The sequence below is a fragment of the Halichoerus grypus genome, chromosome 10, assembly GCF_964656455.1.
Source record: "Halichoerus grypus chromosome 10, mHalGry1.hap1.1, whole genome shotgun sequence".
Lineage (NCBI taxonomy): Eukaryota > Metazoa > Chordata > Mammalia > Carnivora > Phocidae > Halichoerus > Halichoerus grypus.
Window position 1 is genome coordinate 61,966,376 of NC_135721.1, and position 24,513 is coordinate 61,990,888.

Genomic DNA, 24,513 nt, shown 5'->3' on the forward strand with positions numbered 1-24,513 from the left:
TCTAACAAAAGACCACGTCTTTTCTCTGTTGTTGTACTTTCTCTTTTTCTTTCCAGATTTTTCCTAGATTAATGACATTTTTTCATTGTATTTTGTATAGAGTTTTGGAGGTTCCACCTTCAATTTCTATTGTGGTAGACATTAGTAGTGGTCACCGGTATAGGGAGGGTTACACTTTCTCACCTTTTTGAAAGTGGGCATGAGTGCGTGACTTATGTGCTGTAGCATTTGGGAGTCAGTATGTGATTTCCCATGCTCTCCCTCTCTTTTTTCCCTCCATGCTCTCTTTCTCTGCAGAGTGTACCCCCAATATCTCATCTTTAGGTGGTGGCTTATGGGGGCTGCTTTGTCAGCCTGGGTTCTTGAGTGACTATTATCATGTTTAAGCCATGGGCCTCTCTCAACTGACACAACTGATTGCAATAAAAATTTTAGCATTTAAACTGAATTTTCCATAGAAGTTCGGAAAATAACCAGCATTAGTAGTCTTTCCTTTCAGCCAGATAGGATCTTTGTTGTAATTCAGTGTTTTCCTCTCATGTTTTCCATCTTCAAACAATTTTGTTGAAATCAGATTGAATTCTTTTCCAGTGGCTTTTCTTACTACTGTACCTCATCTGTTCTATGCATCTTTATCTAATAAATCATATTCACCACATATTATCAACAGTCAGCTTACTACAAGTTTCAATGTCTTTGTTCATTATATGTTTTATATCTCAGATTTCTACTTTCTAGAATTCAATTTTCACTTAGCTGGAGGACATTCTTGGGAATTACAGAGGGCATCTGAGACTTATTTTTCCTTAAAAGGCTTTCTTTGCCCTCATATTTGAACGATAGTTTTTTTTTTTTTTTGAATAAAGAAATTTGGGTTTGACAACTTTCCCCTCAGGATTTTTTAGGCAGTTCTCTGTTATTTTCCATATGTAAGAGAGAAGACACATAAAAGTCTTTCTTTATTCCTTGCAGGTAACCTCTCTTTTCTTTTCCCTCTGAAATATGTGATATTTTTTCTTTACCACTGGTGTTGATAGATTTTTAAATGGGTCCATCTTTATTCTTCTAAAATATTCAAAGGCTCTTTTCTAATTGGCAAATTATCTTTTAAGTTCAAGGAAATGTGCTTCTACCATTTCCTTGACTATTTTTTTACTCTACCTTTTCATGTTTCTGATTCTGAAAATTGTTTTTGGTTAGTATTTTCTGTTACTTTTCTTTCATGTTTATTTTGGTCTTTTTGTCCTGTATTTTGCTAATATCCAGGTTGATAATCCAGATTGCTAACTTTTTCCTTAAAATAACTAGTGAAAAAGTCAGCCCCTTTATTGTTTTGTTTACAAATTATATACATTTCTAATGTCCAAGAATAATTCTGATTGCATCTTTCTCATAGTAATTTTTTTTTAATAGAGGAGATACTCTTTTATGGTTTGGAATCTTGGGTTTTGTCACAAATTAACTTTTTATTCTGTGTTTATCTCTGGTTCTTTGGGACTGTTTGGTTTTGCTGTCAATTACATTCCATCTGCATTGTAATTTCCAGAAGTTCATCAAATATGATATAGCATTTTCCCAGGTTTCCTAGTATGATTACTGATTCACTTTTATTTTTATGTTTTGCTATCATTTCAATGGATCTTGGGAATTGGTAGAGATAAATTCATGTGTTTGCAGGGATTTTGATCTAATCCGGAAGCTTCACATTTGTAATATCTTCCCATTCTGAAATAACTTGGATATATAGGCCTCTTATACCTCATTATCACACATGGTGTCAAAGATTGTATTACCAAGTACTTAAGACCATAAGATGGTTATGAAGTTTAATCTTGTTTGAATAATAAAAGTGAAGTTTACTCTGTGTGGGGGGCAGCGTTGAGGCAATTGCTTTTCATTTCTATTCTCAACATTTTTTATACCATTCTAGGCCATGAGATGTTCTTCACAAATCCTTATAGACCATATCTTTCAGGTCATGACCCAGTCTTGGTAAATATATTCTAAAACACTTTATTGATAGTCTACTATCTTTATGCTTTTACTCAGTTGGGAGAAAGGATAGGTTCATTTAATGTTTCTTATAATCTATGTAAGTCCCAAACATAGGCAACACGTAATTTTTCTATGAGATTCAACCTTTACATATGATGCCCTTTGTGCAGAATATTAATGGCACTTTCAGTAGGCAGTATCTTGCCTTTTCTTTCCCACTAGTGGTGATAAACTTACCCTTCCTTATCCATTGAGAATCACATGTCCAGTTCCATCAAGCCTATGATTTTAAGATGTGTATAGGTGGGCCTGGGGATATGTTGACTGTGATGAGGAAATTGAACCTATAGTCTAGGTATCATCACCATACTGTAACACTCTGAACTCAAAAGCACTAGTGAGAAGACAAGAGATTGATCTTGAGGGCATTATACTAAGTGAGATAAGTCAGAGAAAAAAATATTGCATGATTATAACTTATATGTGGACTCTAAAAAACTAAACTCGTAGAGACAGAGAGTAGAATAGTGGTTGGTAGGGACTGGGGATTGGAGGAATTGGGGAGATGTTGGTCAAAGGTTACAAACTTGCTGTTAGAAGATGAATAAGTTCTGGAGATCTAATGTACAGTCTTGTGATTATAGTTGACAATATTGAATTATATACTTCAAAGTTGCTTAGAGACTAGATAAATGTTCTCATCACAAAAAAGAAATGATAATGATGTAATGTAATAGAGATGGTCGCTAACACTACAGTGGTAATCATATTGCAATATATAAAGATATCACATCAACACTGTACATCTTAAATACACAATATTATATTTCAATTATATCTCAATTTTTAAAAATGGCATGAACTCATTAAATAAATTTCATTAAAATTGAATGCCTATAAATCTTCAAAAGTCATCATCACTTAAATAAAAGGGGGGGGTGCCTGGGTGGCACAGTCAGTTGGGCAACTGACTCTTGGTTTTGGCTCAGGTTGTGATCTCAGGGTTGTGAGATCCAGCCCTGCACAGACTCTGCGCTCAGCAGGGAGTCTGCTTAGGAATCTCTCTCTCTCCCTCTGCCCCTCCCCTCCCATTCTCTCTCTCTCTCAAATAAATAAATCTTTAAAAAGCATCATCACTTTAAAAAAAATTGAATGCCTTTGAATGATCATTTAACCTATCCAGACTTTCATTCCCTCATCTTTAAACTGAAAGGATTGGATGAAGTGATATTTACCTCTCCTTTCATGCTTTTCACTTTTCACTTATAAAAGTCATTGCAAGGGGTGCCTGGGTGGCTCAGTTGTTAAGCGTCTGCCTTCAGCTCAGGTCATGATCCCGGGGTCATGGGATGGAGCCCTACATGGGGCTCCCTGCTCAGTGGGGAATCTGCTTCTCTCTCTCCCACTACCCCGTGCTTGTGTTCCTTCTCTCACTGTCTCTCTGTCAAATAAATAAATAAAATCTTTAAAAAGAAAATAAGATAAAACATTGCAAATGGAATGGAATCACTAGGTTGTATTAATTACTTTCTTCAATGGTTCAAGATTTCTAGAAGATTGGGAAAAAATAATGTATTGCATAATTATTTCCTCCCTAATGCCAAAAATCTCACTAACTATCTGGCCAATGGAATGAAGGCCCATGACCTGAAGGTCTCAAATTAGTAAGGAGTAAACAGAAGATGGCAGGAAAATGAACAAACAGTTGAATTTTTTGAATTTTTTCAAGCAAGTGTTGAGGTGATGGAATAGCATGGAGTGTGGAATGGGGGAAGGTATGAAGGAATATAAAATGGAAAGGTCCTGCCATGGAAAGACCTGAATTGAAGTTATCTTATGTAGTATTATCTTCCTTATGATACTAAATTTCTATCTAGTCTCTTTGAAGAATTCTTTCACTTAAACAAATTCAGATTATGGTAGTGATACCAATCCACTGTATTTCCTTCTCTCTTTTTTTTTTTATGATGCACAAAGACTAGACTTTATAGTCAGAAGACCTTTTCTTTGCTTTTTTTTCCTCCTTCTACTTACTCTGGACCTCTTGGTGGACATGTCTTCCTCTATTAGTGTGGCCATCAACAAGTCATTCCTCATACCTTGCTTTCTTTATCTATAAATGAAGATCACATTCAACCTTCCTACATCACAGAGCGATGTATGAGAATAAATAAATAAACGTATGTGAAAGATGAAATGCAGGAACTGTAGTAATTTCCATAGGATGCAAGAAAGTATCTTTTTAGTATATAACTGTTATTCTAATATTTCCTTCATAATATAATAGCAATTGCCATATTTCATGGGAAAGATCCAAAACAATTTCCCTTTTTTTATTGCTATAACTATCCAGTTCATTTCTGCACTAATGAATCAAAAGGAAAATGCCCTATTAATAGTTAGAGTCCATATATAGATATGAGACAATGAGGCAAGAGGAGACAAATCCATCATAAAGAAATGTTGTGACAAACTCTCAAAATGAGCCTAAACAGAGAGAAAAGAAATATTTACCACCAAGACGAAAGTAAACAGGATCAACTTCAACAAATCAAACAACAGATAAAGTGGACTCTCTCTATTCTCCCTTATAAAGCAGGTCAAAGCTGGTAATAGAGATGGTGAAACAAATATGTAATATTCATAGTTTCTGGATCATCTACTTAATAAATTTTTAGAAGATATTCTGCTCACTTCTTCTCCATACCTTTTTGTAAGGAGAGTTTCTAAACTCGGAGCTGCTTGGATTTAATTTTCATGAAGATGTCATGTGGCCATACAATGCTCTGTCCTTGGGGAATGTAACAATCATGCATTGTCCAACTACATGTGATGAGAAAGAAGTTCAGAAAATGGAATTGGTGAACATATCATTGTAAGTCAAGGTCCAAGCTGCCAGAGAACGGTTGAAGAAAGCTCATCCACAGACAAATCCACTACAGACCTTTAGGTTTCAGGGAAATGGCCTCAGTTCACACCCAGAAGTCTTGGGTCTGCATCCCAATTAACTATGCAGTGTTGACAGTTATTCTATTTCCTTCATTTTCAGTTTCTTCATCTGTTGAATGGATTAATATCTGCTCTATCTCCTAAGGTTATTCTGAGATGCAAATGAAATCATATATATGAGAATACTCACACAAATGTTATATTAATTCGGTTTTATTTGTGTACTTTTGCCTCCCAAACAATGGTTCTTCTAGGTAAGGATATGCATGTTCAGGCCATGGATAAAGAAAAGAGTGTGTTGGTAAAATATTGGTGAAATGTTTGTTGAATGTTCATTAAACCTGAATGCAACAAACAGCTTTGAGAAACCATAATTTGGGAGCAGTACCAACAAAATATGTATCAAAATGGGATTTCCTTTTTCATTGTGGCCATCTCCTTTCTTTTTCCTCATCATCTGTACTGCCATGACTGACAGTGTTGAAAACTTCACTTCCTTTCTCCTTTCTTCCCTTCTGAGGGAGGAGCCAAAGCCTTCCCTTGCCTTCCCTTCCTCACGCCACCAGTCTCTCCCTCCCTTTATAGCGCTTTCTCTCCAGCTCAGCACAGCATTTCTGTTTCCATAGGAAACTGCTTCCACATTTTTTCCCATCATTTCTTACCTTTTCCTCCCTAAAAAAGCATAATTTGCTATTGTACTGTCTAAAACAAATATTTGATTTTCCTCTCCACTCACTAACTCCTTCTTAATGCTTTGCGGTTTTGCTGCCATTATTACACTCTACCTAGACTGTCCACAACAAGGCTGCCAGTGAATTCCTTCTGGACAAATTCACAGTCCCCTTTGCAGCCCCATTCTACTGGCTCTTTTTTTTTTTTTTTTTTTTTTTTTATTTTATTTTTTTTTTTTTTAAAGATTTTATTTATTTATTTGACAGAGAGAGAGACAGCGAGAGAGGGAACACAAGCAGGGGGAGTGGGAGAGGGAGAAGCAGGCTTCCCGCCGAGCAGGGAGCCTGATGCGGGGCTCGATCCCAGGACCCCGGGATCATGACCTGAGCCGAAGGCAGACGCTTAATGACTGAGCCACCCAGGCGCCCCTCTACTGGCTCTTTCTACTGCATTTTATTTCATCAACCTCCTTTTCTCCTCGTTACTCTTTTTTCACTTAATTTTTGATGACATTGTAATTTCTTGCTTCTCTTACCCTTTTTTTTTTTTTTTTTTTTTTGCTTCGCCTACCATTTCATGGCTCTTGTTCAGGATCTACCTGAACTCTTTTTCTATTAATGGTGATTTATTGGGGGGAGGAGAAAAGATGGCAAAGGAGTAGGGGACCCTATGCCAACTGGTCCCCGGAATTGAGCTGGATATCTACCAGACCACTCTGAGCACCCACAAAATCAGCCTGGGATGAAGAAGATAGATCTGGATCTCCACAAACAGAATATCGCAGGCTGTGGTTTTGAGGTACAAGTGGGGAGCCATGATTCTGCAGGCAGATATCGGAGGATAAATGGCAGCGGGAGGGACCCTGGCCATGGGGATCCTACACCGCCAGTGAGCGACAGCCTCGCGCACTGGGGACAGGGCACAGACTCACAGACCTGTAGCGGCGGGGAAATGACTTTAGGGCAGCCCCCGGGACAGAAACCCGGAGTGGCGGGGTTTAGAAGCACAAAGGGCAGAGACGTGCCCCGACCTGGAGGCAGGACTGGGGGCACTGCGGAGGGGCACACAACCCAGAACACTGCAGTTTATAGCAGCACAGACAGAAACGGAGATAGTGTGGCCTGGAGAGCTCACTGAAGAACAGACTGTGGTCTCTCTGCTCTGAGGCAGAGGGTTGGAAATGATCTCTTCTGCTCTGACTCTCAGAAGAGACATGGAGGCCGCCAGGGAAAGCTGCCAGAGAACAAAAGCCCCCAAAACTGGTTCCCACTGAGCCCATTCCCCGCCACAGGGGGGCAGGGCAACTCTGCCCAAACAGGGTTGCCTGAGTAACAGCACAGCAGGCCCCTCCCCCAGAAGACAGGCTGGGAGAACAGAGGCCAGCAAACCTAAGGTCCCTAGAAAACAGGTGCATCTTGCTTGAGTTCTGGTCAATAATTTGGACTCTATACATTCCCTCAACCACCCATCAACAGAATGACTAGGAGGAGGAACCCCCAAAATAGGAAAGACTCAGAGATTATGACTTATGCTGCAGATTTACAAATGGATTCAGATATAACCAAGATGTTGGAGATGGAATTCAGGCTAGCAATTGTGAAGACAAGAGCTAGAATGGAGAAATCAATTAATGGCAACATAGAGTCTCTAAGGGCAGAAATGAAAGCTGAATTGGCAGAACTTAAAAATGCTATCAATGAGATCCAATCTAATCTAGATAATCTAACAGCTAGGGTAAGTGAGGCAGAAGAATGAATCGGTGACCTGGAAGACAATTTAATAGATAAAAAGGGAAAAGAGGAGGCCAGGGAAAAACAACTCAGAATCCATGAAAATAGAGTCAGAGAAATAAGTGACACCATGAAGCATTCCAATGTCAGAATTATTGGAATCCAGGAGGGAGTGAAGAGAGAGAGAGAGGACTAGAAGATATATTTGAGCAAATCATAGTTGAGAACTTCCCTAATCTGGGGAATGAAACAAACATTCGTGTCCTAGAGGCAGAGAGGACCCCTCCCAAGATCAAGGAAAACAGGCCAATGCCCCAGCATGTAATAGTAAAACTCGCAAATCTTAGAACCAAGGAAACCATCTTAAGGGCAGTTAGGGGGAAGAGATTCCTTACGTACAGAGGGAGGAACATCAGAATAACGTCAGACCTATCCACAGAGACCTGGCAAGCCAGAAAGGCCTGGCAAGACATATTCAGGGTACTAAACGAGAAGAACATGCAGCCAAGAATACTTTATCCGGCAAGGCTTTCATTTAGAATGGATGGAGAGATGCAGAGCTTCCAAGACCGACAGAAACTGAAAGAATATGTGACCACTAAGCCGGCCCTGCAAGAAATATTAAGGGGGGTTCTACGAAAGGAGAAGGACCCCAAGAGTGACATACAACAGAAATTTACAGGGACAATCTATAAAAACAAGGTCTTCACAGGCAACATGATGACAATTAATTCATATCTCTCAATAATCACTCTCAACGTGAATGGCCTAAATGCTCTCATAAAACGGCACAGGGTTGCAGATTGGATAAAAAGACAGGACCGATCCATATGCTGTCTACAAGAGACTCATTTTGAACCTAAAGATACATCCAGACTGAAAGTGAAGGGATGGAGATCCATCTTCCATGCCAGCGGTCCTCAAAAGAAAGCTGGGGTAGCAATTCTTACATCAGACAAATTAGATTTTAAACTGAAGTCTGTAGTTAGAGACACAGAAGGACACTATATCATTCTTAAAGGGTCAATCCAACAAGAAGATCTAACAATTGTAAATATCTATGCCCCCAACATGGGAGCAGCCATCTACATAAGCCAACTGTTAACCAAAATAAAGAGTCATATTGATAACAATACATTAATTGTAGGAGACCTCAATACTCCACTCTCAGCAATGGACAGATCATCTAAGCAGAAAAATCAACAAGGAAACAAGAGCTTTGAGTGATACACTGGACCAGATGGACCTCATAGATATTTACAGAACATTCCACCCTAAAACAACAGAATACTCATTCTTCCAGAGCGCACATGGAACGTTCTCCAGAATAGACCACATACTGGGTCACAAATCAGGTCTCAACTGATACCAAAAGATTGAGATTATTCCCTGCATATTCTCAGACCACAATGCTTTAAAACTGGAACTCAACCACAAGAAAAAATTTGGCAGAAATTCAAACACTTGGAAGCTAAAGACCACTCTGCTCAAGAATGTTTGGGTCAACCAGGAAATCAAAGAAGAACTTCAACAATTCATGGAAACCAATAAGAACAAAAACACATCGGTCCAAAACCTATGCGAACTGCAAAGGCGGTCCTAAGGGGGAAATACATAGCCATCCAAGCCTCACTCAAAAAAATAGAAAAATCCTGAATTCTCCAACTACACCTTAAAGAACTAGAGAAAAAGCAACAAACGATGCCTAAACCACACATTAGAAGAGAAATAATTAAGATTAGAGCAGAGATCAATGAATTAGAAACCAGAAGCACAGTAGATCAGATCAACGAAACTAGAAGTTGGTTCTTTGAAAGGATTAATAAGATCGATAAACCACTGTCCAGACTTACATGAAAGAAAAGAGAAAGGACCCAAATTAATAAAATTATGAATGAAAGGGGAGAGATCACCACTAACAGAAACAGGAAATAGAAACAATTATTAGAAATTATTATCAACAACTATATGCCAATAAACTGAGCAATCTGGATGAAATGGAGGCCCTCCTGGAAACCTATAAGCTGCCAAGATTGAAACAGGGAGAAATTGACAACCTGAATAGGCCAGTAACCAGTAATGAGATTGAAGCAGTGATCAAAAACCTCCCAAAAAACAAGAGTCCAGGGCCTGATGGATTCCCTGGGGAATTCTACCAAACATTCAAAGAAGAAATAATACCCATTCTCCTGAAGCTGTTTCAAAAAATAGAAACAGAAGGAAAATTTCCAAACTCATTCTATGAGGCCAGCATTACCTTAATCCCCAAACTAGGCAAACACCCCATCAAAAAGGAGAATTTCAGACCGATATCCCTGATGAACATGGATTCTAAAATCCTCAACAAAATCCTAGCTAATAGGATCCAACAATACATTAAAAGAATCATCCACTACGACCAAGTGGGATTTATCCCCAGGATGCAAGGGTGGTTCAACATTCGCAAATCAATCAATGTGATAGAACACATTAATAAGAGGAGAGAGAAGAACCATATGGTCCTCTCAATTGATGCAGAAAAAGCATTTGACAAAATACAGCATCCTTTCCTGATTAAAACTCTTCAGAGTATAGGGATGGAGGGAACATTCCTCAAATTCACAAAATCCATCTATGAAAAACCCACAGTGAATATCATCCTCAATGGGGAAAAGCTGAAAGCATTTCCCTTAAGATCAGGAACACGTCAAGGATGCCCACTCTCGCCACTATTGTTCAACGTAGTACTAGAAGTCCTAGCAACAGCAATCAGACAACAAAAAGAAATAAAATGTATTCAAATTGGCAAAGAAGAAGTCAAACTCTCTCTTTTCACAGATGACGTGATACTTTATGTGGAAAACCCAAAAGACTCCACCCCCAAATTACTAGAACTCATACAGCAATTCAGTAATGTGGCAGGATACAAAATCAATGCACAGAAATCAGTTGCTTTCTTATACACTAACAATGCAACTGTAGAAAGAGAAATTAGCGAAACGATTCCATTTACAATAGCACCAAAAACCATAAGATACCTTGGAATAAACCTAACCAAAGAGGTAAAGGATCTATACTCTAGGAACTACAGAACACTCATGAAAGAAATTGAAGAAGACACAAAAAGATGGAAAAACATTCCACGCTCATGGATCGGAAGAATAAACATTGTTAAAATGTCTTTGCTACCCAGAGCAATCTATACCTTCAATGCCATCCTGATCAAAATTCCAATAACATTTTTCAAAGTGTTGGAACAAACAATCCTAAAATTTGTATGGAATCAGAAAAGACCCTGAATCGCCAAGGAAATGTTGAAAAAGAAAAACAAAGCTGGGGGCATCACGTTGCCCAATTTCAAGCTATATTACAAAGCTGTGATCACCAAGACATCATGGTACTGGCACAGAAACAGACATACAGACCAATGGAACAGAATAGAGAACCCAGATATGGACCCTCAACTCTATGGTCAAATAATCTTTGACAAAGCATGAAAAAACATGCAAAGGAAAAAAGAGTCTCTTCAATAAATGGTGCTGGGAAGATTGGACAGCCACATGCAGAAGAATGAAACTCGACCATTCTCTAACACCACTCACAAAGATAAACTCAAAATGGATGAAAGACCTCAATGTGAGACAGGAATCCATCAAAATCCTAGAGGAGAACATAGGCTGTAACCTCTTTGACATCGCCCACAGCAACTTCTTTCAAGATACATCTCCAAAAGCTAGTGAAACAAAAGCAAAAATGAACTTTTGGGACTTCATCAAGATAAAAAGCTTCTGCACAGCAAAGGGAACAGTCAACAAAACAAAGCGGCAACCCACAGAATGGGAGAAGATATTTGCAAATGACACTATAGATAAAGGGCTGGTATCCAAGATCTATAAAGAACTTCTCAAACTCAACACCCAAAAAACAAATAATCAAGTCAAAAAGTGGGCAGAAGATATGAAAAGACACTTCTCTGAAGAAGACATACAAATGGCTAACAGACACATGAAAAAATGTTCATCATCCTTAGCCATCAGGGAAATTCAAATCAAAACCATATTGAGATACCACCTTACACCAGTTAGAATGGCAAAAATGGACAGGGAAAGAAACAACAAATGTTGGAGAGGTTGTGGAGAAAGGGGAACCCTTTTACACTGTTGGTAGGAATGCAAGTTGGTATAGCCACTTTGGAAAACAGTGTGGGGTGCCTCAAAAAATTAAAAATAGAGCTACCCTATGACCCAGCAATTGCACTCCTGGGTATTTACCCCAAAGACACAGATGTAGTGAAAAGAAGGGCCATATGCACCCCAATGTTCATAGCAGCAATGTCTGCAATAGCCAAACTGTGGAAAGAGCCGAGATGCCCTTCAACAGATGAATGGATAAAGAAGATGTGGTCCATATATACAATGGAATATTACTTAGCCATCAGAAAAGATGAATACCCAACTTTTACATCAACATGGATGGGACTGGAGGAGATTATGCTAAGTGAAATAAGTCAAGCAGAGAAAGTCAATTATCATATGGTTTCACTTATTTGTGGAACATAAGGAATAACATGGAGGACATTAAGAGAAGGAAGGGAAAAATGGGTGGGGGGAATTGGAGGGAGAGATGAACCATGAGAGACTATGGACCTGAGAAACAAACAGGGTTTTAGAGGGGAGGGGGGAGGGGGGATTGGTTAGCCCGGTGATGGGTATTAAGGAGGGCATGTACTGCATGGAGCACTGGGTGTTATACGAAAACAGTGGATCGCGGATCACTACATCAAAAACTAATGATGTATTGTATGGTGACTAACATAACATAATAAAATTAAAAAAAAAATTTTCTCATAAAAAAAAAGAAAAAGAAAGGATGAATACCCAACTTTTACATCAACATGGATGGGACTGGAGGAGATTATGCTAAGTGAAATAAGTCAAGCAGAGAAAGTCAATTATCGTATGGTTTCACTTATTTGTGGAACATAAGGAATAGCATGGAGGACATTAAGAGAAGGAAGGGAAAAATGAAGGGGGGGGAATCGGAGGGAGAGATGAACTATGAGAGACTATGGACTCTGAGAAACAAATGGTTTTAGAGGGGAGGGAGGAGGGGGGATGGGTTAGTCCGGTGATGGGTATTAAGGAAGGCACGTACTGCATGGAGCACTGGGTGCTATATGAAAACAATGGATCGTGGATCACCACATCAAAAACTAATGATGTATTGTATGGTGACTAACATAACATAATAAAATTAAAAAATTTTTTTAAAAATGGTGATTTATTTGGGCTCAACTTTTCTTTCTTCTGTTTCTCTCTGACCCTCACTTGCCAAGAAAACCAATGTGTGCATCACTATTTCCAGTACATAGAAAGATGATATCCAAATCTTCCTTCTCTCTAAGAATGTTTCTTATTCTCATCAATGTGTCACTTCTTAAAAATCATGCTAGCATGTAAAACCCAAAAAGTTGAAATAATTTATTTACTGGAAAGGCATAATTAGAGGCTTCCCAAAGGTGAGAAACAAGAAAAGCTTCTTTGCATTAACTGCCATATTATCAATCACTGGGTGTACAGGTCTGCAAGGCTGGGTACAAATGAAAGTTTTTCTGGAGGCCACTGTGAAGTTCTGGGGAGGAAAGTGAAGGGGAAGTCTAAATGCACTGGTCTTCCTTTTTTTCCAGACCAGAATGTCTTATAAAAGGTCCTGCATAGGGGGCACCTGGGTGGCTCAGTTGGTTAAACATCCAATTCTTGATTTTGGCTCAGGTCATGATCTCAGGGTCATGGGATCGAGCCCTGAATTGGGCTCCACGTTCAACAGGGAGTCTGCTTGAAGATTTTCTCCCTCTGCCCCGCACCCCCACTTGGGCATTCACACACACTCTCTCTCTCTCTCAAATAAATGAATAAATCTTTAAAACAAAAAGATTCTGCACAGAAGAATGTATGATTTTTTTGATGTGGAATTCAAGAACAGGTGAGACATATCATAGTGATACTAACTAGAATCATGGAAGTATTGTTTGGACAGGGATACAAGTAAGCCTTCTGAGATGCTGGAAATATTCTATATCTTGATCAAGTAATGGTTGCCCACATTATGTATACAAGTATAAAAAGTCATCAAACTTTATGCTAAAGATCTGTGTACCATATGGTATATAATAACAACTTTAACATAACTTTAAAAATAAAAAAATGTTCTGTGTGCAGTATACACTGATGTGATTGACTAAATAAGTATGGCACCAGTTAATGACGACAGAAAGAAAATATTGATCAAAAGTACTATATAGTGAAAAGGTTTGTCCTAGTACCAGATCTTCACTTCTGTAATATTTTGGCATCAGATATTTGACCAAGTGCTAACAGGATCAAGTTAGATAAACCCAGCTTGGTGAGTTAAAATAAAAAAAAGTTTGAGTATAGGACTTTGAATATAGAATATTATTACATAAATGATATTGTTTTAAATCTAGTTCTGAGAATTTAAACCTATGAGTTCATTTGAGTGTGCCCTTGGACACTGGGATTATGAATTTGTGATGAGTCTCTGGGAATATATAAATATATATATATAATATTCTTTGGTGTCCTTTGACAGCTTATTACATAATCATTAATGTGTTTCAGAAGGGAATTATTCCATACAGTTATAATTTTGAAATTTCTAGACCCAGTCCTGCTTGGTTCCTCAGGAAATCTGATCTCTTTGATTTGGGCAATAGTTATTTACATAGCATAGCCATCTCTTTTTATTTATTTAATAATTCCAGTTTTCTAGCAGTGATGCAATAACTAGTTTTAGAAAGTACTGGTACATGCTTTCTTTTAAAAAGTCTGAAATTCTTTACTATGGTAACTTTTCCTTTTAATACCTTGCATATTGGTATTTATCAGTGAAGTATGATTAAATAGGACCAAGAAAAGCTTTTTTGGCACATTTACTGCTGTATGTGAGGTCTTCGTCATGAATATCAAATACTATTATTTGCAAATTTTCTCCTACTCATAGTCTGGCTATAATAAATTAGAAGTGACTGAATCTCTCAGGCATCTGCAGTCCTATTACACACATGTGAATCTTGCCACTGGTATTGTTACAATAGTAAGGTTCTACAGAAGGTTCTAAAGAATCCAAAAGTCGCATAAATTTGGTTGAACAGAAAGTATTAACATTAAATTTTAGAATATGATTAAAATTCCTTGTTTTTTATCAAACTTATTATAATTGTAATTGATGTTTTCTTGAATATTCTGATTCTCAAAACTTGGGAATTCATGTGGGTAAATGACAATACAATGCAGTTTCAAAGACTTCTTAAAAAATATACTAGCTTTTACCTGTCATTCAGTAAACTACAAAGTTACTAAAATTTATACATTAATAGAGCTTATTGAAGGCTTGAATGAGAATTACACTAAGAAATCTTTTTGCTGCATACTTTGTGCAATGTTGTAAATTATTGCACATTATTGTATGTACACATTCATGAAAAGTTAGAATTTTTTGCACATAGCAGAAAAGATAGTTGTCTTGAGCTGTTCATGGCTTCTAATAGCTGTTCTTTTTTAAAAAAATAATTATAAAATATAGCTTTATTATAATCTGTGTTTGGTGGGAGTTGTCTGGTTAACACTAACGTGTAGTGATGCATATTTTATTTTATTTTTTTATAGATTTATTTAATTTATTTTAGAGAGAGAGCACACAAGCGGGGAGAGGGGCAGAGGGAAAGGGAGAGGGAAAGAATCTCAAGCAGACTCCCCACAGAGTGCGGAGCCTAACATGGGGCTCAATCTCATGACCCTGAGACTATGATCTGAGCTGAAACCAAGAGTCATATGCTTAACCAACTGAGCCACCCAGGTGCCCTGTGATGCATATTTTAATCAATGATATTTTATATCTATATCTGGATTTTAAGACATGTACGTGTTGCAAACAAATGGAAAGACACACCGTCCTCATGGATTATAAGAATTAATGTTGTTAAAATGTCCATACTACCCAAAGCAATCTACAGATCAATGCAATGACTATCAAAATAGCAATAGCATTTTTCACAGAATTAGAACATTAATCCTAAAATTTGTATGGTACCACGAAAGACCCCAAATAGCCAAAGCAATCTTGAGAAAGAAGAACAATGCTGGAGGTATCACAATCCCAGATTTCAAGATATATTACAAAGCTATAATAATCAAAACAGTATGGCACTGGCACTAAAACAGACACATAGATTAAGGAACAAAAAAGAAAGCCCAGAAATGAACCCACACTTACATGGTAATTAATCTATGACAAAGGAGGCAACAATATACAATGGGGAAAAACAGTCTTCAATAAATGGTACTGGGAAAACAGCTACATACAAAACAAAATGAAACTGGACAACTTTCTTACACCATATACAAAAATAAACTCAAAATGGATGAAAGACCCAAATGTGAGACCTGAAATCATAAAACTCCTAGAAGAGAACATAGGCAGTAATCCTTTTGACATTAGCCTTAGCAACATTTTTTCTAGATATATTTCCTCAGGCAAGGGAAACAAATATATAAATATATATATATAAAGCAAAAATAAACTGCTGGGACTACATCAAAATAAAATCTTTTGCACAGCCAGAGAAACCATCAACAAAACAAAAAGGCAACCTACGGAATGGGAGAAGATATTTGCAAATGACAGATCCAATAAGGGGTTAATATCTAAAATACATAAAGAACTTATACACCTTAACACCAAAAAACCTCAAATAATCTGATTTAAAAATGGGCAGACAGGGGCACCTGGGTGGCTCAGTCGGTTAAGCGTCTGCCTTCGGCTCGGGTCATGATCCCAGGGTCCTGGGATCGAGCCCCGCATCAGGCTCCCTGCTCGGCGGGAAGCCTGCTTCTCCCTCTCCCACTCCCCCTGCTTGTATCCCCTCTCTCGCTGTCTCTCTCTCTCTCTCTGTCAAATAAATAAAATATTTAAAAAAAAAAAAAAAAAAATGGGCAGACAACCCACATAGACGTTTTTCCAAAGAAGACATACAGATGGCCAACAGACCCATGAAAAGATGCTCAGCATCACTAATCAAATGAAAATCAAAACTGCAATGAGAAATCACCTTCTAGTGGTCAGAATGGCTAGAATAAAAAAGACAAGAAATAACAAGTGTTGGTGAGGATGTGGAGGAAAAGGATTCCTTTGTGCACTGTTAATAGGAATGTAAGTTGGTGTAGCCATTGTGGAAAATATTATGGAGGTTTGTCAAAAAATTAAAAATAGAAATATCATGCAATCCAGTAATTCCACCACTGGATATTTACCCAAAGAAAACAAAAACATCAATTCAAAAAGATATATGCACCCCTATGTTTAATGCAGCAGTATTCATTATAGTCAAGATATGGAAGCAACCCAAGTGTCCATCGATGGATGAATGAATATATATAATAAACATAATGGAGTATTACTCAGCCTTAAAAAGGATGAGCTTGTGCCATTTGCTACAACATGGATGGACTTAGTGGGTATTATGCTAAGTGAAATAAGTCAAACAGAGAAAGACAAATACCATGATTTCACTAATGTGTGGGATCTTAAAAACAAAATAAACAAACAAAATAAAAAGCTGAAACAGGCTCATAAATATAGAGAATAAACTAATGGTTGCCAGAGGGAAGAAGATGGGGGGATGGACAAAATGGGCAAAAGTGGGTAGGAGATAAAGGCTTCCAGTTATGGAATGAATAAGTCATGGGGATGAAAGGTACAGAATAGGGAATATAGTCAATGGTATTATAATAGCATTGTATAGTAACAGATGGTAGCTACACTTGTGGTGAGCATTGTATAGACTTGTTGATTCATTGTGTTGTACAACTGAAACTAATGTAATGTTATGTGTCAAATATGCTTCAATTTAAAAGAAGACATGTATGTTTTGGGTTCTGATAGGACTAAATAATACCCCTCTTGCTAATGAAGATACATGCATAATCTCCTACCCCTCCTATTCGCTTGTAAAGTGATACTTTTTTTTAATATCAAATTCTATTTACCGGGATATTTGCCCATCTTAAATTGATCTAAACATATTAAGAACTGCTCCAAATTCATTTATTATGCTAACTTGTATTGCTATGTAAAATCATTATTTATACCTCCTCTACTTTAGTTGCTTTTTTCCATTTTACACTAACCTTCCTTCTCCTATACCACAAAAGGACAGTTCTAGCTATGAATGCAACCAACAAAGAATAATTTTGGTGCTATTAAGCCTACATATTCCTGGGTTTTTGTTTAATAATACATTAAAGCAAAATTTGCTGTAATTTATAGTCCAGGAGCATAATGTATACCTGGGTTACATTATTGCTATTCTATCTTGCATTAAACAATATTACTAGTTTGACTTGGATGGGACCATGCTAGGGTCCTGGTGAACTTCAGATCAGATAATCTGGAGAAATACAGCTTCCATGTAGCTGAGACATTGGCAGAGAGCTAAACATTGCTTGCAAGTGGGTCATAATGTAAATTCCTTTGTTATTTGGCTACCTATCCTGAAATTATAGTCTGCCATGTCCTGCTCTGTGTTGCAAATAAACCATATTGTGTTTATAAATGTCCTTCAACTTACACATATTTTAGTATTAATTTCATATAATCACATTAAAATAACAGCACTATGAGAGACCGTGAAGTCCATCTGATTGTTTATTTCTCAAACTGAAGTTTGTCATCCTGTCTGGTACAATGGGGTGCCTGGGTTAGTGGAAGGTAGAGAATTTTTGAAATTCTAAGATATGGTGCACAATAAATATGGTTTTTTTATCGGTGGGAATTTGAAATATCATTTTGGGGTTAAACAACACTGTTTTATATTATGTTTTATGTAAAATCCCATGGTTTGCTTTGGATAGTACATGAGATTTCAAAAATATTCCTGTGTGCAGTGATTGCTTTTGGATACTGTGTTAGTTTTCTACTGCCATCATAACAAATTAGTACAAATATGGTGACTTAAAACAACCCTTACTGATTATCTCACAATTCTGCAGGTCAGAATCTCTGAGCTTCAAAAGACTGATATCAAGGTGTTGGGTGGCTGGGCTTTTATCAGGGGTTCTGAGAAGAATCTGCTCTGGGGCTCATTCCAGTCAGTGGCAGAATTCACCTCTTTTCATTTGTAGTACTGAGGTCCTTCTTTCCCTTGTCACACCCCGGTCTTTGCTTCTACAATCTATCTGCATTCCTTTCCATGCTTTTCCGTGAGCCCCTGAACCCACTGTAGCAAAGGGAGGCCAAACTGTTCTCACAGTTGGAATCTCGCTGACTTCTTTTTCTGGTACATCTCACTTGTCTCTGCTGTTCTAGCGAAAAGAGCTTTTAAGGGCTCTTTCGCCCACCTGGATAATACAGGATATTCACCTTATGTTAAGGTTCCTAACCTTAATTACATATGTAAAGTCCTTTTGTTATGTAAAGTAACATATTCATGGTTTCCAGGACTTAGGATATGGACAGGTTTGGGAGGCTATTACTCAGTCTACCACAAAAGGACCCTCAGGCCCTTAGGGGAACACTTGAAAGGCACTGATATTCTAATCTTCAAGATGAGAAAAATCAGGACCAGAGAAAGTGAAGTGACCTGCTAGAGTTTATACAATCAGATTGACAGTTCTGCAGTTAAAACCCTGTGATCCTGAATTCCAGGACGGTGATCTTTTCTACTGAAGCATGCTATCTTTCAATTTAATAAAATGCTTAGAGTCCGTGTAGTTAGAGCATCTATATTTTGTACAATGCCAAATGGACAATCAAAAAAGTCGGCAAAAGAGCTGCAATTTATAAATATTCAATATTTATATTTGATTTCTAAAGACAGCAATATTAGGATATTTAATTAATTTTTCTCACTTGTTCCTCTGGGTTTTTACCATTGTTTTGATTGAAACGGAGCCTGGGAATTTACTAAAGTGAGCCACTCTCTCAAAAAGAGAGCTCCAATTGGTCTTATCCAAAGAGGAATGTCCAAGATGAAGCTTTGTGATTTGCTGAAAGTTCAATGTTGATACTTATGATAACTATGCTTATATAAAAAAAAATCTGTAGCAGTTATTTATATTATCTTATAAATGTTATCATACTGCTATGGCATGCAATCTCATTCTTCACAAGTATAGCAGTACACGTAGGTGAATCTATAAAACTTTTTACTGGTACATCAAATTAACCTTGCACCATGTGCTTAAGTGAAGCATGCTTTGAATTTTTCAATAATTCTTCAGCACATAGAAGGAAAGCAGGGAACCACAGGGACTTTTTGGAGACAAGAAGATGTTCAATTCCTGAAAGGAACACATTTGCCTCAGAAGAGCTTTCACAAAATATGGATAAGCTGATCCTCTACTTTTTCCCTTTTTTCCCCCCTCTTCCTTTAGGCTTTCCTCCTTTTCTTCTGCTTAAACCTTGGTTCTGCTCTGCTTGCTTCTTGATTCTTCTTTCTAAAACCCCTGTTTTCCCTCCCTAATTCTTATATGGAATCAATAATGAGACCGATTAACTAGAAAAGTATATACAATATGCATGTTTAAACCCTCCTATGGCAGAGAGTAGGATCAACAAATATTCCAACTGCTTTCTTCCCCGTTTTCTTTAACTTATATTGGAGCCATGTGACTAGATCTACCCAGTGGATTGCGAGGAGAAGAGAACTGTGTCACTTTCAAGGTCAAGGCAGTTAAGAGCCAATGTGCTTCCTCTACCTCTCTCTGCCTCTACTACATGATCCTAATGTCCCTGAATTCAAATGGTGAAGCTACAAGATGGAAGATTGTTGCTCAACCCATATTGGATTTTAACTGGGCAAAAACAAACACCAAACATTTTTTGTATTAAGATTTTTAGTAATCTTACTAATCTTACTCATGACCAGTTTTCAGTAATTGGAAGCAGAAGTGGGTGCCTGCCATCACAAAAATCCAGAATATGTTCTGTTAACTACCTCTTAAGTATAATGCTTGAGAGAAGGCAATAAGGAAACAGATATTGGAGGGTAGAAAAAAAGAGGCAATCCTTATTCTACAGTGACAAATCATTCCAGGAAACTGTCATCAGTAGTAATTTGGGAAGCAGATGATGCAAGTGTATGCTGAGCTGGGAGCTCCACATCACGGTATCAGAAAAGAAAACATTGGTAGTATATCTTAGTTTCTATTGACTGTGTGTGGTGAGGTATTGTAATAATGAGATTAGCTCAGGAAAGAGTTGTCTGGTTTGCAGCAGGAATAAGAGGAAATATAGGGTTGAGAAATATGGCCTTTGCAGGGTTGGAAAAGCCTACTGCTTCTAGAATGTAAGCAGTAAGAAATAGTGTTAATAAAGGCTTTGAGGATCAAATGTCTAATAAAAGCTATCAGCTAGGTAAAATGACTAGGACCAAAACTCAAAATAACTTTGAGCTTTCCCATTTAGTTATAAAAGCCTTAAAATAGTTGCCACTTTCTTGAAAGAGAGTGTATTCGTTTTCTATTGCTATGTAACAAATTATACAAATTTATTGGATTAGAACTATACTCATAGCTTTATGGTATATAAATTATATCTCAATAAAGCTGTTAAGAAAACAGAAATATGTATTGATTTGCCTCATTTTCCATGGGTCAGGAGTCTGGGCAGGGGTTCATTGGATCCTTTGTCTTACAAAGATGCAATCAAGGTATCAGCAGGAGTTGTGGTCTGATCTGATGCTGGGGTTCTCTTCTAGTTCACATAGTGTTGGTAGAATTCATTTCCTTGCATCTGTAGAACTCATATCAATTTGCTTGTTCAGGGCCAGCAGAAGAGAGACAGCTTCTGCTGCTTCACATGTCTGACCTGTAGGCCCTCTTTTAAAGGATCAACTGATTAGGTCAGGCCCACCCAGGATAGTGTCCCTTTGAATAACTCAAAGCCAACAGATTAGGAACCATAATTGTGTGTATAAAAATTCTTCCATATAACGTAGCTTAATTTCAGAAGTGACATCCATCACATTCAGATGTCTCGTTCACACTCAAGGGGAGTACATATCCAGGACATGTACCATTTTAGAATCCTACCTACTACAGAGAGAAATAGGGAAACATGGGGGTGGAGGAAGAAAGAGAGAACAATGAAGTTATAGGGATTATAAAGTTAGGAAATAAAGTAGGTCTGAGAACAATATCTTGAAAATAACTTTGGATGTGAGATCTTACAGGTGCGTGTTACTGGAAAAAAAGATTAGAAGCCTCATATGTTTTTAAGGAAAACGTATTGCCAATAAAACCTTGACCGCCTTTGACTATTTGAAATTTAAAGCCACCTTTGGTCCTGTGTCTTCCCAAAGCGAGAGGTGGGCTGCGAAGCTGTATGGCTACCAACAGAGCCTCTTCTCCTGTGGCTATCAAAGATGTATCAGATAGGGCAATGAAAAAGGAAGAATCTTTTGCAGATGGCCTCAGGGGCCACAGGGAACAATGCACAAAGAATTTTCCTCCACAGTAGAATCAGGGTCTTATCAAGGAACCTCTCCACCCCAGAGTAAAAGGTCTATAGTTCAGAACTGCTATGTGTTTCCCATTTGTTATGGGCTGAATTGTGTCTCCCATCAAATTCACACTTGAAATGCTAACTCCCAGTATGTTAAAATGTGACTATATTCAGAGATAGAACCTTTAAAGAGGTGATTACTTTAAAATGAGGCAGCTGGGCACCTGGGTGGCTCAGTTGGTTAAGTATCTGCCTTAGGCTCAGGTCATGATCCCAGGGTCCTGGCATCGAGCCCCGGGTCAGGCTCCTTGCTCAGCGGGGAGTCTGCTTCTCCCTCTTTCTTTCTCTCTGCCCCTCCCCCTGCTCGTGTTTTCTCTTTCTCTCATAATTAAATAAAGTCTTTAAAAAAAATTAAAATGAGGCAGTTAAGCTGGGCTTTAATCCAATCTGACTGGTGTCTTCTAAGAAGAGGAAATTTGGACACACAGACACCACGGATTTATGCGCACAGCATAAAGGTCACAGGAGGGCACAGCAAGAAGGTGGCTCTCTGCAAGCCAACGACAGGAGACTCAGAAGAAACCAAACTGCTAACACCTTGGTTTTGGACTTGCAGTTTCCAAAACTGTGGGAAAATTAATTTATGTTTTTTAAGCATCCTAGTCTGTGGTATTTTGTTATGGCAGCCCTAGCAAAGTAATACACTATCCTTCCATTTTAAAATTGCCTGTCTTCTTCCTGTTCCTGTTCTCATGTGTGGTAGTAGGGTGGTGGGGAGAGGGCTTAGATGATGAAGGGTTTTACTTTTCTTTTTCCTTTTAGTGTGGATCTCCAGACAAAGAGAAACCACATTTGGACCATATGGAGAATCCTGGCACTCCTGACCTTTGCAATGGATGCAATGACTTCAGGGGACTTTGGAATGTCTCCCCCGGAGAGACATGGAGTGTATTCAATGTGTAGGAAGAAGGAAGAAAATGGATATTGAGTGACAAGAAGTGTGGGTTGTGGCAGTGACAATAAGAGTCACCAGAATTTCCATGTTGCCCCTCTACATTTCTTTCTTTCTTTTTTTTTTTTTTTTTTTTTTTGGTCAGAGAAAGAGAGAACACACAAGCAGGGGGGGCAGAGGGAGAGCGAGAAGCAGGCTCCCCGCTGAGCAAGGAGCCCGATGCAGGACTCGATCCCAGGACCCCGGGATCATGACCTGAGCAGAAGGCAGACGCTTAACCAACTGAGCCACCCAGGCATCCCAACCCCTCTACATTTCCTAGCCAAACTTTCTTTGCCCTGATAGGTCTTGATTTTATCATTCTCAAATATTCATTCTCTCTTTCCATATGAGAGTATTAGACATTCCTGCCTATTGCCATGGGGCTTAACGGTGCTTCCCTCCAGAGTAGTACGCATCCCTGTCCACGCAGCTAGCTTTGAACAAGGAAATATAAGCAGAAATGATGGTGCCAATTTTGAGCAGAAGCTTAAAAGCCATTTATTTCTTTTCTATTCATTGATTTGAATCCATGAAGAGGACTAGGATGGAGGAAAGGTGTTTCAAGTAGGGTGAATAGCATGAGCAGAAGCTGAAATATAGCACTGAGCATACTTCACAGTTATGGTGAACACAACTAATTGGGAGGATAGAGTTGGGTTAGGGTAGTTTACACACAACACACACACACACACACACACACACACACACACATACACACACATTCACATAGAGAAGTGGCAATTATGTATCAGACTGGTAAGTATGGTAACAATTCGTAGGCTCCAGTCTAGGCAAAAGGTCTCCATCAGGAGAGCCTAAAAAGGGTCATCCAGTGGAGCTATCTATCCATGGGAATCTTGCACCAGGAAATTTGAAGAGGTACATGCATACTTTTATTTTCTGGGTATGAGTATAATTTAGGATATAAAAAGTATCCAAGAGAAGATCTTTTTCAAATGAGAAAGTATGGGTGTTTTATTGCTTTATTTGATCTTGCTTGGTTTTTTTTATTTAATACACGAATTGGTGAATTCAAAAATGCTTTTCCATATAGATACTGATCAAGCATTTCTAGAGCATTCCTACTGTGTCATTCACTAGTTGGGTAACCCTGACCAAGTTACTGAATCCTTGTTGAGCTTCAGTTTCCTCATGTGTAAACTGGCTTTTAATAACAGAGCCAAATTCACAGGAGTTTTGCTAGAAATAAATCTGCTAGAATAAGTGCATGAAAATCACTTAGCACAGTGCCTGGTACACGTTACGCATTGTTACCTCTCCCCCCTCATCCTCTTCTTCTTCCTTCTTCATATTTGAAAAAAAAAAAAAAAGGAATAAGGAAGAGGTGACTTTTTTTGATATAGTACTTGTTTATCTAACACATGAACTAGTGAATTAATAATTTTCTTCTTTTCAAATACTTTTCTATAAAAATATTTCTAAGAACTTTCATGAGGTTTTTGTTTTGTTTTGTTTTGTATTCTTTGTGCACATATAGCTAAAGTGTTGGGTCTATTATATGACTACCCCTTCCCTCCAAACACAGACACAAAATTAGCCACTGTTTATCTGATGTTAACAATTGGAATAAAGGATATAATGTTGAAAAGCAAAAAAAAAAAAAAAAAAAAAAGGAAACCTGGAGTTGGGGGCCCCACACTTGACTGTAGCTGT

The 24,513-nt window shown here is 38.0% G+C and overlaps 1 long non-coding RNA gene across 2 annotated transcripts in view; it reads left to right on the forward strand.

The window, feature by feature from the left end:
- The window catches only part of LOC118551346 (uncharacterized), a 30,403-nt gene extending 6,271 nt beyond the window's left edge, over positions 1 to 24,132 (forward strand). For both annotated transcript variants that reach the window (XR_013441808.1, XR_004925020.2), the window contains exon 4: positions 22,668 to 24,132. This is a non-coding gene — a long non-coding RNA (uncharacterized LOC118551346). The remainder of the gene's footprint in view (positions 1 to 22,667) is intronic.
- The last annotated feature ends 381 nt before the right edge of the window (positions 24,133 to 24,513 follow it).